This window comes from Stegostoma tigrinum, chromosome 1 (assembly GCF_030684315.1).
Source record: "Stegostoma tigrinum isolate sSteTig4 chromosome 1, sSteTig4.hap1, whole genome shotgun sequence".
NCBI classification, from domain to species: Eukaryota; Metazoa; Chordata; class Chondrichthyes; order Orectolobiformes; family Stegostomatidae; genus Stegostoma; species Stegostoma tigrinum.
Genome location: NC_081354.1, coordinates 23,676,728 through 23,692,927, shown reverse-complemented (window position 1 = coordinate 23,692,927; position 16,200 = coordinate 23,676,728).

The window sequence follows — 16,200 nt, the reverse complement described above, 5'->3', positions numbered from 1 at the left end:
TCATAGTGTCTAGGGTGGAAAATGCAGATTTAGGGCAAGGTGTTGGTCTGGGTGGAAAATGCAGAGATAGGGCAAGGTGTTGGTCTAGGTGGGATGCTCTTCAGAGGGCTGTTGTGGATTTGTTGAGCAGAATGGCCTGCTTCCACACTGTAGGTTTTCTAAAATAATTTCATATAGCATTATGAAACTATGCTTTCTCATTTTCAAAAATTATATATTTTTTAAGTTTGGACTCGAAGCCCCAACTGAACTTCACTAAATAGACTGCCATTAAGAATGAGCATCATGATCCCTCTGTACATGCACAGTAGTTTCCAACACAGAAAATTGCTTGTGATTATCTTAAGTCCATTATGTCTGAAAAGCCGATGAACTTTAATGTCAATGATATACGGTACAGCGTGATAAAGTATGGTCAGATTGATTTCAGCAGAATTAAAAATAGCCTTCTGCCAGACCATGACAAATGATGACAATGTACATAAGGTTTATTAAAACACAGGGAAAAAGATCCATAAAAATTCCAAACGTAGTTAGTGATGTGAAGGCTACTCCCAAGGGTTCTTTCCAAATGTACTTGCTTTACTTTGGCCCTGGTAGCCTTATTTATATTTATTTATAATAGACTGCAAATGCTGTTGGACGCGAGTTTAAAAGCAATACTGGTTTTGTGTATGCAAACATAATCCTCTGCCTAGTTGTTGGATCGGCCACAAATGTATCCTTTTCGTAAAAACAAACCTAAAGTGACATTGCAGGATCAGAGCTTGTTTCAAATATGGACTAAATATTTGCAGAACTATACCTTCTATTATGTCAAAGTAATTTAAATTGGAACAAACTATCTGATAAACTTCACCAGAACAATGGGCTTGGAAGAGGATGAATGTTGGAGCTTTGTTATCTAATTAGCAAAGTTTCCTGATGCTGGTTCTAATTACACAATTAAATAGAACCATGACATTATATAAGGGGACCCTGGCTGTAAGAGAAACCTGCAGTCAAATTCTAACCAAATTACAATTGGAATACACTGGTTATGACCTTATCATGGTCATCGGATAGTTGGATAGATAAGATCTTTTGACAAGATTACCACATTTGTGTATATGTACATGCCTTCTCAGCAAAACAGGACAAGCAAATGAAATGGGGAAGATAAATAATGTTGGATACATTCCTTCTTCCTTCTTGCGTACTCTCTCTCTAGCCAATTTGCATTCTTTTGAAGTCTGTCTGCTGACTGATTATATAGTAACAGTAAGCCAGATATTTTTGAAACAATGCAATCCAGCACTGCTGTCTCCAGAGGAACAGATGAATCTTTTGTCTTTATCTGCCTTGTTGTCAAAAGCCAGGACCACTGAATAAAAGCAGCAGGACCATCGAGTTCATCAAAAAGCCAGTGTCATCACCAACTTCTAAGAATTGTACATCCTTTTAGTTTAACTTTAATTTATTTCATCCCGATAGTCTGTGCATGTATGCATTTTTAAAGTGACAAACAGAGACTCTTTTTTAAAAAAATGCAAGAAAACCTTTTTCACCTTATCTTTTTGGGTCACGTTATGTATAGAACAGAAGAACTAGGAGCAGGAGTTGGCAGTTCAGCTCCTCAAACCTGCTCAGGTATCTGATTTGGTCATGGTTCATCTCACCTCAATGTCAATTCTACTTTCTGGTCCAATGGCAATAAAACTTCAAGCCATTACTAATTAAAAATCTGTCTAGCTCCTCCTTAAGTCCACTCAATATCCCAGCATCTGCCTTCCTCTGGGGTAGTGAATTAGATCTATGCCCCCTTTTCTGAAAACTAGACTCTTATTCTAGATTGTACCTCGCAGTCTTTGAAACTCCAGGGAATATAGGCCTAAAACTCCACAGGCTGACTTTATAAAACAAACTCCTCATCTCCAGAGAAAATTTCTCTCAAGATCTGTGGAACATCAATGGTGATGTTATTGTTTGCGCATTTCAATTTATCTCTGATCATCTCCATTTCCTATTGGATATATGTACGAAAGAATACAATATTCACCTTCTATGGAAATTTTCTTAATCACCCTGTACAGGGAGGTTATTATACCAGGACTTGAAACCAGGCCTCCTGGCTCAAAGATAAGGATGCTTCCATTGCACCATAACAGGCCCATGTCAAACAGTTAGACACTTAGGTAATTTGAAAGCATATGATTTTTCAAGCAAATCTTTTGAAGTTAGGAAAATGCTGTCAAATGAAGAGGAGGAAAATAGAACGATTCAACCTCTTGCCATTTTATCATGTCAATGTTAATTGCCACCAAACATAAATGAGTTTCATTTAAGTGTGTCTGCCTACTTTAGAAATGGCACTTTTACTGTCTATTTAAGGTGGTGCTGGAGAATTGGTTGCTTGCTAAAGGGGGCAGAGTTCTGACAGATTAGATTTGCTTGCTGAAATGGATCACATTCAAACAGAAATCTGGGGTTCTAAACAATCATATTCAAATTCCTTGGTTAATAACTGTTGGTAGCAGTGCTATCTTTTGAATTAGAAGCCAGTTTGATTAGACAAAATGCCTTTTTATTTCCGGAGAACCGGGCACGACAATGACCTCACGATGTGCAAATGAATCATATGTGTGTGATGTGTTGCATTGAAAATAAAATGCAATCCTCTTGCATTTACTCTCTCTCCACAAAGAATAAACAAACACTTTCAAAATATCACCGACTAGGAGAACCCATTATATGGATTGTTTAATTTTCTTTACAGATTTTTTGCATCTATTTTACTTGTGTATGGTCAATAATATGGAAGTTGGCTATTGAATTGCCATGAGACTGTATATGCGAATTCTGCTAGAGGAATATGTCAAGTCTCATAAAGACTTCTTTCTGTCTACAGGTGGCAACTTTACACACAAGCACACCTGATCCATCTGTTGGCACTCCATTTGACACAGTAAGCACATTTTCCTTTGAACTGCATCAATCTCCTACAGGACCTTAAAGCACTTCACTTGCCTGCAACCACGTCAATGCCCTTTGATTCTTAACTCAGTGACTCATGCAAAAATAGAATGAGATTTCATTTTTCTTTCTTTAACACTTATTTATTTTCTTTTTCCACTCTGAGCATTGCTGTTTGCTTTCATTAACAGTCTCTCGCTGCTGACTGTTGCAGTTTGCTTCCACAAACATTCTTGCCATCAGTCAGCATCCATTTTACGGCCCAAGGGAATTTGTCAGAAACACTCAATATTTTCTATAACCCTGATGAAATCAAAGATTCCTAAGTGACCTCAGTCTTTAATGTTTAAAGCCTATATTACGTTTAAATGCGAGATCATCAAAACTTCTCTGGTGACTTATTGTTAAGCCTGATGTTCAAAATCCAGCTACACCTTTGCACAAGATGACAGAGTGAAAGACAAACGAAAGAATTCAGTTGTACCAGGTCCTGCATCTCCTCTGCACCAGATGCTGCATTTCTGGGAGAAACTCTGTCTTATGGCTATTCAAGAGCATCACGCATCTCATGAATCAGACACAAAATGCAAACCATGAGCTATTTCACTAATGTGTTTCAGATTTCAGTATGCTTATACTCTTATGAAGTTGTGCTTGATATTTTGAAGATTATTCCTTTCATCCATCAAATATTAATCAGATGAAAAATTCAGCCATGAAAGCATCAGCAGAAACATAAGAAAAAAAGAAAATGAAACATTTAATTACCCTGAAAAGATCACCAACTAATGGCAAAACATTCAATTACGTTCACTATGTTCTTTAATCTGTACTAGTATATCCAAACATAGGTTAGCCATCGGAACATGGTCATTACTGTATTTACACAATCATATAAGCCAAGCATTCTGTAGTTTAATTCTTTTGAACTGTGGAATATGGTGACTACCCTTGATACACATCATAAAACGTTACAAAATAAATTGGAACTCAAGGTCCTTATAATAGGCACATTTCACCATACAATGATTTATTTATAAAACATATTACATCACATTTGATGAGCCAAAGCACTGGCTTAACAATGACAGATGTGAAGGGCAACAGTATCTGAAGCTCTACTGTCCTAAGTTGCAAAATATAATATTCGAGTATTATTATTGCCTAGTGAGAGAGTATTTGCTGCTTTTTGAAATACCTTTATCCCTTGTCCTTTGCCGCTTTCAGAAGTTTCTGTCCTGAAACAAACCTCAGTGAAGAGCTTTGTACTAATGTTTACTTAACTGAAGGTATAATTTAATGGCATACCTCCCATTATTACTGAGCATCTTGTGAGGGTTATTCTCGGTTTGGTCTATCCAACTTTATAATGTCTGGAAAAAGAGATTCAATAACTACACTAATATTATAAATATATTCTTACATTTGTTAGATTAGGAAAGTTAATAAGCTATTGAAATAAACTGAGACTTTAAACATGACGAGCAGGTCGATGTAAAGGACCCCATGGCATTATTGTGAAAAATGATGAGTGAGGACTTCTTCCCTGTATCCTAATCAATATTTGTCCCATAAACCACACCAAATAAATTGTCTGGTTATTTTTCTTAGGCAGCCTTTTTGTTAGCTCTGAGCTTAGATCTGACCAATTAGTTGGAGGATGACTTAGCACTGTCTATAGCAAACTTGACCAACTTTGCCACTGAGGCCTCTTTCACCTTGTCTCTCACTAGAAGAGTTGACAATAACATCATGGAGGGAAGGGCTTGGCACAACAATGAATTTCAAAAAAACTATTACAAAGTAAAAAATTGTTAATTTAAATAAATAACTAAGTAATGAAAATGAGCGTTAAAAATTGATGAGTAGCAGAAGTAACTAAAACCATTTTTGTTTTGCCATTTTAGTTAGAAAGCACAGTGTACAAAAGGCAGTCCAGCCCTTAATCTCTGATGACCAGGGAAGATATGGAAGCGCGACCAAACCTAAGAAACTAAAACAGAAAGTGCTGAAAAATCTCAGCAGATCTGGCAGCATCTGTAAGGAGAAAAATGGAGTGAACATTTTGAGTCCAGTGGCCATTTGTTAGATGTTCTGACGACGGGTCACTGTTTCTCTCTCTACACATGCTGACAGTCATGCTGTGTGTCTCTAGCACTTTCTATTTTTGTTTCATATTTCCAGTAGCCACAGTACTTTTCCTTTCCTTAACTCAGGAGTTGGGTTTAAGTAACACTGATCTTGCTTTCACCTCTGGTGGAAAACACTCCAAGATGGCCTCAACAGAATCCCCTGAGTCATAGAATTGTATAACACTGAAAGAGACCCTTTTCTCCAACTCATCCATGCCAACCAGATACCCTAAATAAATCTAGACCCATTTGCCAGCAATTGGCCCATATCATCTCAACTCTTCCTATTCAAGTACCAATCCAGATGCCTTTTGAAAGCTGTAATTGTACTAGCCTCTATCGCTTCCTTTGGCAGTTAATTCCATACATGCATCACCCTCTGTCTGTAAACATTGCGCTTAAGTCCCTTTTAAATATTTCCCATCTCATCTTAAACCTATGCCCTCTGGTTTAAGACTCCTTCACTCTGGGAGAAAGACCTTGGCTATTCACCCAATCATGACCCTCATAATTTTATAAACCTCGATAAAGTCACCATTCAACCTCTGACGCTCCAGGGAAAATAGTCCCAGTCTATTCAGCCTCTCCCTATAGCATAAACACTCCAGCCTCGGCAAAGCCCTTGTAAATCCAAAAGTGTGAGAAAGAAGCAGGTTGCCCTTTAGTTTGGGCCCTGCTTCCCTCCAAGTCTGCTTTCTCGACAGGAATTTTGGGAGAGGAAAATGTTGGAAAGGGAAGGTTGTTGTGTGTTTTATTAAATCTCAATGTTTGCATTCACATACTATGCCATTCACTTCTTCAGTCACTGCACACACACAAACTCCCACTCTTACTCCTTTCTCCCACACAAACTATTTCTCTCACTCTCCACACACACAAACACTCTCTCTCATTCTCTATGCCTCCCACTCTCCATCATTCACTCACACACTCTCTCTCTGACCCGTCCTCCCCTCAACTGTCTCTGGCTCACTCATTTGCTCTCTCATTGTTCACATGTTACTCTCTCTTTCAGCTCATCACTCTCCCCTCACTCCCATGCATGCTGCCTGAGTTCAGGGGGCTTGGTCAGCCATTTTGACAGTAACCCTTTGGGAGTCAGTGCCTGCATATGAAGGAGTTAATCACATCTTCTCCAGTTAGTTACTCAGCTCAGAGCCTCTTCCCTGACCCACTCTCAGCTTCTTCCCCTGAGTCATTTACAGTCTCTTCTGAAATCCACTCACAATCTCTTCCTCTGACCAAGTCACAGCATCTGCCCCTGGTCCTGTAAGCAAAGATTCACTCTGTATCTCAACCCGAACTTGCTCACCAACAAAACATGGGCGGTCTTAATGTTTGAGCAAGTTACATTTCCCAATCTTATCTCTTCACTGACTCAATAGACTTCATGTCCTTCTGCAATCTGTTCAGGCAATGGGTTCCCAGCTAGATAGAGCCCATGGTGGGCCAAAACTGGCCTGCACAGATTGGTTATCTGTCTTTATGATGATAGCAGGAAGCATAATCCAGGACATGAAGTTATAGATTATGGCGTATGCAGTTCTGCTGATGATGCCACTTGATGACCAGTTTGAGCCTCTGGACTTCTTCTGTATCTGGCCCATTTAGCATGGTGGCAATGCAATACAATGAGGGTGTCCTTAATGTGAATATGGGACTTCATCTTCCCAAGGACTGTGAGATGGTCACACCTATTCATAGAGTCCTACAGCACAGAAGCATAACCTTTGGTCCAAACAGTCTATGCCGACCATAATGCCAAACTAAACTAGTCTGACATGCCTGTGCTTGGCCCATGTCTTAGAATACCTACAGTGTGGAAACAGGCCATTAGCCCCAACAAGTCCAGACCAACCTTCTGAAGACCACCCCACCCAGACCCATCCCCCACTCTATCCCTGTAACCTTGCATTTCCCATGCCTAGTGTGCCTAACCTACACATCCTGAACACTATGAGCAATTTAGCACGGCCAGTCCACCTAACCTGCGCATCGTTGGACTGTGGGAGGGAAACAGGGCACCCACAGAAACCCACGCAGACACGGGGAGAATGTGCAAACTCTACTCAGACAGTTGCCTGAGGATGGAATCGACTCCAGGTCCCTGGTGCTGCTAGGTAGCAGTGCTAACCACAGAGCGACCGTGCCACACTCCGAATATTTCTTGGAAATATATTCATCTAAATGTTTTTCTTAAATGCTGTAACTGTACTCAGATCCGCCACTTCCTCTGGTAGTTCATTCCACAGCAAACCACCCTTGGTGAATAAAATTTGCCCCTCAAGTCTTTTTAAAATTTCTCTCCTCTCACCTTAAAAGTTGACATGGGCAGAAGTATCAATGCAGGTATATTGGTGAGGACAAGATCAAATTTTTTTTTCAGGTAATTGACTCACCAATAGCTCCAGGCTCAGTCTAGCTCAACTCAGCCAACTCTACCATTTCTGGTTCTACCAAACCATTCTTGGTGATAGACTTTCAAGTAGCCCATCGCAGCTACCATCAATGCTACTTTCAAGTTGTGCTCAACATGCAGGAGTCCAGATCCATCAGCTGAGGTTAAGGTGATAATCAGCTGGACAATTTCTTGCCTGTCATTGACCTGATGCGATGAGACCTCATGGTCTTCACAGTCAATGTTGTGAACTCTAGACTCCTACTTGACTGTAAACCACTGGGCCACCATCTCTGGTGCATCTAGGCCTTTGGCTTTAAGGTATGATTTCATGGTTTGTGGGACAGTCCTCCCAATGTTGGCTGAAGTGCCTAGGTTGACATTAAGAAGGTTTTTCTGGATTGTCTGAATATTGTGTACCTTAATTGTTTCTAGCCTCAGTTGTGATGTCAGGTTATCTGTCCAATTTTAATTCGATACTACTTTCCTGCAGCAATTTTGATGCAACTGAGTGACTTGCAAGGCCATTTCAAAGAGTGGCTTAGAATCAATCATGTTGCTATGTGCCTGGAATCATGTGTAGGCCAGGTTGGGTAACAATGGCAGATTTTCTGTCTGCTTGAAGCTTGAGAGAGCCAAACTTTGTTTTTATGTGACAATCATTAGTCTCACAATCAATAGGGATGAGAATAATGATTCCAGATTTATTTATAAGTTTAATTTAAATTTCAAAATCTGCTTGGAGTGGGATTCATATACTTGAAGCATTCAGGTCAGCGATTACGTGTCGATTTTTAGTTCTAAAATTAACATTGATATTTCAATTTCAGGCTCTATTAAAAAATGGAGATTGTCACATGTCAAAAAATAATTGCAAGTTCTGATTATCAGTCAGTCTGTCTTGGTCAATCCAACCGGCAGGTGCTTAAATAGCTCATACTGCCAGATCTAATTGCTTTTAACATGTTCCTTTTTGAAACTCAATCACGAGTGGCAAATTTAAACCTGCTTGATGAGTAATTGAAGTTATTCATGGACTTACCATCTCTGAATGCCCTGCTGTCTTTCTGCAGGCTCCATGTCTAACCTGCAGTGGCAGCAAGAGCTCTTATCATGAGCCAGCATCATAGCAACACAAACCCCTCAATGTTTGGTCCATTGAGTCTTCATTGACCCTTCAAAGAGCATACCACACCTATCCCCTTACCCTAACCTTGCATTAACCATCGCTGATCTACCTAACCCATACATCCTGGACAATTTAACATCGCCCCATTGCACCTACTGTGGAAGGAAACTTGACTACCCAGACATTCACAGGGAGAACATGTAATCTCCACAGAGGGAGTGACCCAAGGCTGGGTTTGAGCCTTAGTCCCTGGGGGTCTGAGGTAGCAGTGCTAATCGCTAAGCCACCATGCCATCCCATCACAAGCATACAGTTCTGGCTCTGTTTATGCAATGCAAACCAGACTGCTATTTTAAGAAGTCATGTGAAAAGCGTTGTGTTTTTGCTGCCACATAATTTTTACAGGAAAAGAACTTGGGGCCAGATGTGGAGGAAGCAGAAACATTGCTCTACCAGCTCTGACATTCCTTGCTGACTTAAAAGGAAAATGGCACTCCTCAGACCCTCTGTAACTTTATCTGGATGCTGGAGACTGCCCCTTAAGTCAATTTTCCCCAGTAATGGCCTCCTACTATCCGGCATTTTGTTCCCATCCAACTGGCCTGCTACTGCTTCTCACTACTTTTGGGACGGGAATCTAATCAGCCATAGTCACCAGACATTGCAACCTTTGCCATCATTCCACTTCTACTCCAGCGTGGACCTCTTGCGGCACAGTTGTATTCTCCCTACCCCTGGACTGTCACATTCAGGTTCAAGTCCCATCTGCTCCAGAAACGTGGAATAACTTCACTGAACAGGCTGATTACCAATAAAAAGTTAGATTTTTTAAAAAATCAGTGCTGACTTACATGAAAACTGCCTTCCTAAATTTGCCCATGGTTGATTTGATTTTGGCTTTCATTGCCTTACAAATTAGTGCAACGTAATATTGCAGGCAACAATTCACACTGCATATACCTCAGAGCAATCATTTCTCAGACACAGTCCTGAAGAGGGGTCACTGGACTTGAAGTATTAACTCTGCTTTCTCTCCACAGATGGTACCAGATCTGATGAATTTCTCCAGCAATTTCCAGCATCTGCTGTTATTTGTTTTATCTCTCAAATGCCTGTTCTCAATGCTGAAAGCTCAATTTCTCCCATGTTCCAGCAATCAAGCTTCTAGAAACTTTACCCAATTTCTCATTTAAGACATTGCAATAAATATTTTAAAACTTTTACAACTTTTCAGTGCAGTGATCTTTATCCATTTCTCCTTCAACTTCTGGTAAAATGATAGCAGTGCGATTCACATCGGACATCACTCTCAACTCAACACTATGAATCATCAATGTGTCACATTGTTGGCTGGGAACGTTAGGCTGCAGCAAGTATCCTGCTAATGTGAAACTGCTGTTTGTTGGAGTGGAAACTTCTCCTAAATGATTTCACTATAATAACATTTCTTTTTGACCTATAATCAATCCAATGCATATAAGAACACAATTCTACAATAAAGAATCAATGATTAAAATGAAAACAACTTACTTTCAAGCCTTTATTGTAAATATTTGTAGTTCAACAATACAACCTACAGCATCCATCGACAGAACATTGGCAGTCCTTGAACTCAGGGTTGACATGTGAAGCCATAATCATCTTTAAAGTTATTGAGAAGTGACAAGTGCATGGTAATATGTTGCATTTTTTAAAATCAGTGTTTTCAATCCATTTGGTACACAGAAATATTTATTTCTACAGACTTCTATGCATTAAAATGTTGTTGTTTCAATGTGTTTAGGAAAAATGGTGGTTGTAACTTTCAGCATGGATGGGGATATAAAGTGAGGAATGGTGGATTGGCTTCCCATCATGCATCTGATGGTTGTTAGATCCACTACTGATTGATTTTAAGCCTTTGCTGATTTTGAAAGTTCCATCCAGTATTCCTTATGGATTTGAGTGGCTCAAAGGATCAAACACTGGCTGTTTCGTGTTTGGAACATGCAGGATCTAAGCTTGTTTGTCTGCTTGTGGCAAGAAGTTCATGTTCACTCAATCCAATTCATGGGAAACATGGGCCTACAGAACAAAACTGTCCTAACTTAACTCTAATCCACCAAATTGAATGTGTAGAATGCTACACTATAATTATTCTATGAAGAGAAAAATGCCATATTTTCAAATAATGGGTTGCTGTTCTGGACCTTGTGCACATTGAATGATCTTTAGTCTGCATTTATCTTAAATAGAAGCATTTAATGTTGATATTAAAAGGGTAATTTGAGAAGTCAATGGGGAGGGCAACTGTGGCCTGCATATTTTGCAAATAGATTTACTGAAAATCATGCCCAAACTTCTGATCTCTGCAATTTGCTTTGACCTCTGCAGAGCTAATATTCTCCCACAAGCTGATATGGGTCTAAAGTGAAGCAACTGTTTTCCTTCACTAAAGACATTAGTGGGCTTTTATAACTGTGCAAGACCATCGTGATTACTTACATTGATAAAAATATTTCAAATTTTTATTTCCATATTTTTCAAAAGTATTACAAACCATCGTAACTTCTGCATCATTATTGTGTGTTTCTCGATGACTAGAATAAAACATTATCTCTGCACTAACAAAATCTATTTCAAAACAAGACAATCAATATTGAGCAATTTAATGCTTCCCAGTTCTGAATACAAGTCATCAACCTGACATGCTTAACATAGAAACATAGAAAATAGGAGCAGGAATAGGCTATTCAGCTCTTTAAGCATGCTTTGCTATTGATTATAATCATGGCTGATGATAGAACTCACCACTCTGTTCCTGCTTTCTCACTATACCCATTGATCCCTTTAGTTTTAAGAACAATTTCTAATTCCTTCTTGAAAACATTCAGTGTTTGACTTCAACTGCTTTCTGTGGCAGAGGATTCTACAGGCTTATAACTCTCTGGGTGAAGCAATTTCTGCAAATCTCAGCCAGAAGTGGCCAACCATGCCCTTAAATTGCGCAATCTTGACTCTCGACTCCCCGGTCATTAAGAACATCTTTCTTACATATATCCTGTCTAGTCCTATTGGAATTTGATAGTTTTCTTAGAGATCCCCCCATTCTTATGAACTCTAATTGTTCCAGTTTCTCTTCAAACGTCAGTCCTGTCAACTCAGTAATCAGTCGAGTAAATCTTTGATGCACTCACTTCATAGCCAGAAACATCCTTCCTCAAGTAAGGAGATCAAAACTGCACTTGGTACTCCAGGTATGGTTTCACCGAGGCCCTGTGCAATTGCAGACATTCCAGCTCTTGTATTCAGTCCTTTGTCTCCAAAGATGATGCCAGATCTGTGCGGTATTTCCAAGTTCTCATGAACTTATAATCATTCCTGCTCTTGTTTTCAGTAATTAGCCTGGAAGCCATTTGGTATAACTGTTTCAGAAAGGTTTGAATAAGTGAACGTAGGTACTCCAGACTAAATTCACATTAAGATACTTTGGAAATCTAAGGTTTTCACATTCAATGAAATGGTTTCAGTTAAAATACACCTTTAATAGTTTGCAAATCAATGACTGCCAGGAAATATTTCTCCTTATCTTTACTGGAAAGGTTAATGGACAAATAGCTAGACATGATCAGAACATTAACCCCATTCAAATGGAGTGAATCAAATCTACCGCATGGTTCAGAAGATTGACCACAACAGAATGTCCCTTTTTATACTTAAGGTACTTAAGTCTATTAAATGCAAAACTTGATTTGCACAAACAGAATGTTTATCTAGCAAATGCAATATTTGAGAGCAATTTTAATGAATAAGCAATGACTCAGTTTCTAATTTTACAAGAAGACAGTGAAAATGAAGTTACTGTAATTCAAGCACTGCATGCAAGCTCAATCAGCACTCAAAGAATCACAGAATTGCTACAATGTCAATGGACGCTATTTAGCCCATTGTGTCTGCTAAGAACAATGCAACCAAAGTTTTTCTCCCACCTCCTTCTGATGACTTGTGCATTCATTGTCTGGATGCATACTTCAATCTGAACCACTTGAAATAAATCACTGAGCTTGTGTGACATGGTACAACATTTTTGCAAGAAACATGCCCTCCTTAACCTTTTTCTAGTTAACTAGTCATTTCATTGTATATACATTGATCCAGTCTAGATTTGCTGATATAATTCAGAATTAATTTGATTCTGCTATTGATTACTTTTCATCGTACTACTGTAGCTTGGGATCCCAAAATTTTGCTTCAGATTACTGAATGGGCCTGCATCCAAACAGCTTACTTGCCTGTAGCTGTGCCCTTAGCTAAACTTAACTTAGGTCTTGACTCTCATTTATTTAACTCTACTTCAATTGAAAAATAATTACACAGATTCACATGAAAGAAAACCTCAAGTCTTTGAATATATAAATAGATAACTAGTTAGCTAAACAGCTACTCTTCACAGTAATCTTCCTATAACCCTGCAGTGCTTTTCGTCCTGGAGTCCCTAAGCATAATTAATATGGTCCTAATAAATATTACTCTTCACATTAATCTTCCCTTAGCACTATACTAATATGAATATTTTAAATTAATAAATATAACTCCCTGAATAAATGACCTTTCAGTATTTGCCTGAAATATATAATTTAAAAAAAAACTCCCCAAATTGCCAAGCCCCAACTGAAAGTAAAGTGATAAATACTTTTTTTCGGGGATGGAGCTCAACTATGCATTACTGTTTAATTAGTCAACATCTTATTTAATTGCTTATCAGTTTCTGATTAAATTATATGTTTTCAAAAATTTCCAATCCCTTTCATCCCTCTTCCTGGATTATATTCATTACTTGATTTGTTAGTCTTGCCCACCCTTTAGGATCCCAAAACTAAAACCTATCTCCAGTTAGTTTGTGACTACTTTCCCTCATCCTAAAATTGTGACTTAATACTTTGATGCTACTCATGTTCCAAACTCAGCACCATGTAATTTATCATTAGCTTTTGTTATAAAGCTTCCATTTTGGTCTTTACCTCCTGTTGTCTCATAAGAGTGCTTGTGATTGCTCATCAGCCTGCTGCCAGATTCCTCCGTTGCTACAGCATTGCTTTACTTTGACTGCTCTCATCCCAGATCACTACTTTGACCAATGTCTGGAATACTGTCAGGTTCTGAGAGTTTTCTTTATTCACCTTGGATTTTTATCTGAAAGACTAGTGGTAACCAAAGAGTTGAAGGAAGATGCAAGCAGAAATATTACAAGAAGTGAAAGATTAGTTTGTTATCTGTAACATAATATTATTCCATACCTAATGCTTTTTTTATCAAATAGAGAGTTTATTATGCTGTTTGGTTTACCGCTGTTAACATGGTCACTTTTGATAACATCTACACATTGTTTATATTACCTCACAGTAGTGTTCTCCATCCAAACATTTTTAACTATTTCATCAATGGCTTTTCCTTCATTACATACTCAAACAGTGGGAGTGTTCACTGATGGCTGCACAGTGCTCATTCCCATTTGTAACTCCTCAGATAATACAGTACTCCATGTCTGTGCACAGACAACTTAGTCAACATTCAGACACATGCTGAAAAATGACCAGCAATGTTTGCACCACACAAATGCCAGGCAATGACATCTCCAGCAAAACAGAACCTAGCAATTTCATCTTGGCATTCAACAGGATCTCCATCACTGAATCTCCTGCTTTTAACCTGTTGATCAACATTAAACAGAAACAAGAGGATCAGCTACATAAATACTGCAGCTGCAACTGCACACAGTAATTTTAGGAGAGTGTTTCCTAATTCCTCACAGACTGCCTAAATAGATACAAATCAGGAGTGTAATGGATTACCCTCCATTTCCTGAATGAATGCAGCCCCAACAATTTACAAAAAGCTTAAGATGATCCAGGACAAAGTCACGCTTACATATGGCACCCAGTTACCACTTCAAACATTCATTCCCTTACTGTAAGGGTAAAATGTTTGCTTAGATTAGATTAGATTCCCAACAGTGTGGAAACAGGCCCTTCAGCCCAACAAGTCCACACCGCCCCTTGAAGCATCCCACCCACACCCACTATATCCCATCCCACCCCACTATAACCCACACATTCCTGAACACTATGGGTAATTTAGCATGGCCAATCCACCTAACTTGCACATCTTTGGACTGTGGGAGGAAACCGGAACACCCGGAGGAAACTCACACAGACACGGGGAGAATGTGCAAACTCCACACAGACAGTCGCCCAAGGCAGGAATCGAACCCTGTGTACTACCTACAAGAAGCACCATATGGACTCACCAACGCTTCTTCCAACTATGCCTTGCAAACCTGTATCTTCAACTACCTACAAGAGCACAAGCAGCAGGCACTTGGAAACACCAGCACGTACAACATATACACCAGTCTGACTTGGAAGTATTATTGCTGTTCCTTCACTACGGCTGGGTTAAAATCCTGGAACTCCAGCAATACTGTGATGTATCTACTCCACACTGTCCGCAGCAGTTCCAGAAAGTTGGTCATCATCTTCTCATGGCAATTAATAATGGGTAATCCCAAGAACATTTATTAACCAAACATTTATTAACCAAAATAAATTGGGGAAATCATCCCTCCTTGAGGAACCTCTATAAATTTGCAAATAATTAAGTGCACATTTATCAAAATACACTAGTTGCACACTCGAAGCAAGGTATGTGTCCAGTGGAACAGTTGATCATATGAAATTCGAAAAGACTTCTTTAGACTAAAATTCATTGCTTACCAATTTTACCACAGAGAAAATGCAACATTTCCTAGTCTACAGTATATGGAACTTGTCCATTTGTATTAATACACATTCTACAGCCTGGAATTATAATGCTGACTGAGAATTGCTGCAGCTTCCACGATGGTCATTTTAATTAGTCCACTACACGTATATATTTGGAGATCTGGAGACCTCGGCTCTCTAAGCAGCTAACTTTAATACAAAGTAGGCAGTAAACAGGGTACCAATATATCAACATTAAATATCTTGAAAAGTGTTATTACACACTTAACTGGAAGTTTAAGGCTTCTCAGTTGGTGTGAGATAGCTTTCTACGTTCAGTGCAAAGTGGAACTTTTCTCTCAACATCATGCCACTTGTACTTCAACGCACAGAATCAGAATCAAATGAAATAAATTACAAGACTAATATAACAATTTTCCATCAAGTTAGAGCAGTCATAATCCTGCAATAGTATGAGATTTGGCCAAATCTGTCTTCTCATTAGTTCGTAAAAGCATTCAACAATTGATGGCCATAGCGGGCAGACAGGACGGTAAAAATTCGAACAATTAACACTTAATGGCAAAGACTGACAGTGGAATCTTTGTCTTGTGAATCAGTTCAAAAGCGACAGTACATTCCCAGCTAGATTTCATTCTCACTGGTTTACAATCGGACACTGGATTGAGTTATATTAAGGAACGCTAAAGGCGAGACATAAAGAAATTGGAACCCTCCAGATATTTTGTTTCCTATTTGAAGGATCTCGCGGTGGCAGGACCAAGCCTTTGAGCGATCCGGGTCAATTCAATAAAAGAACGTGGCCTGCGCCAGCTTTGACGGTGGCTA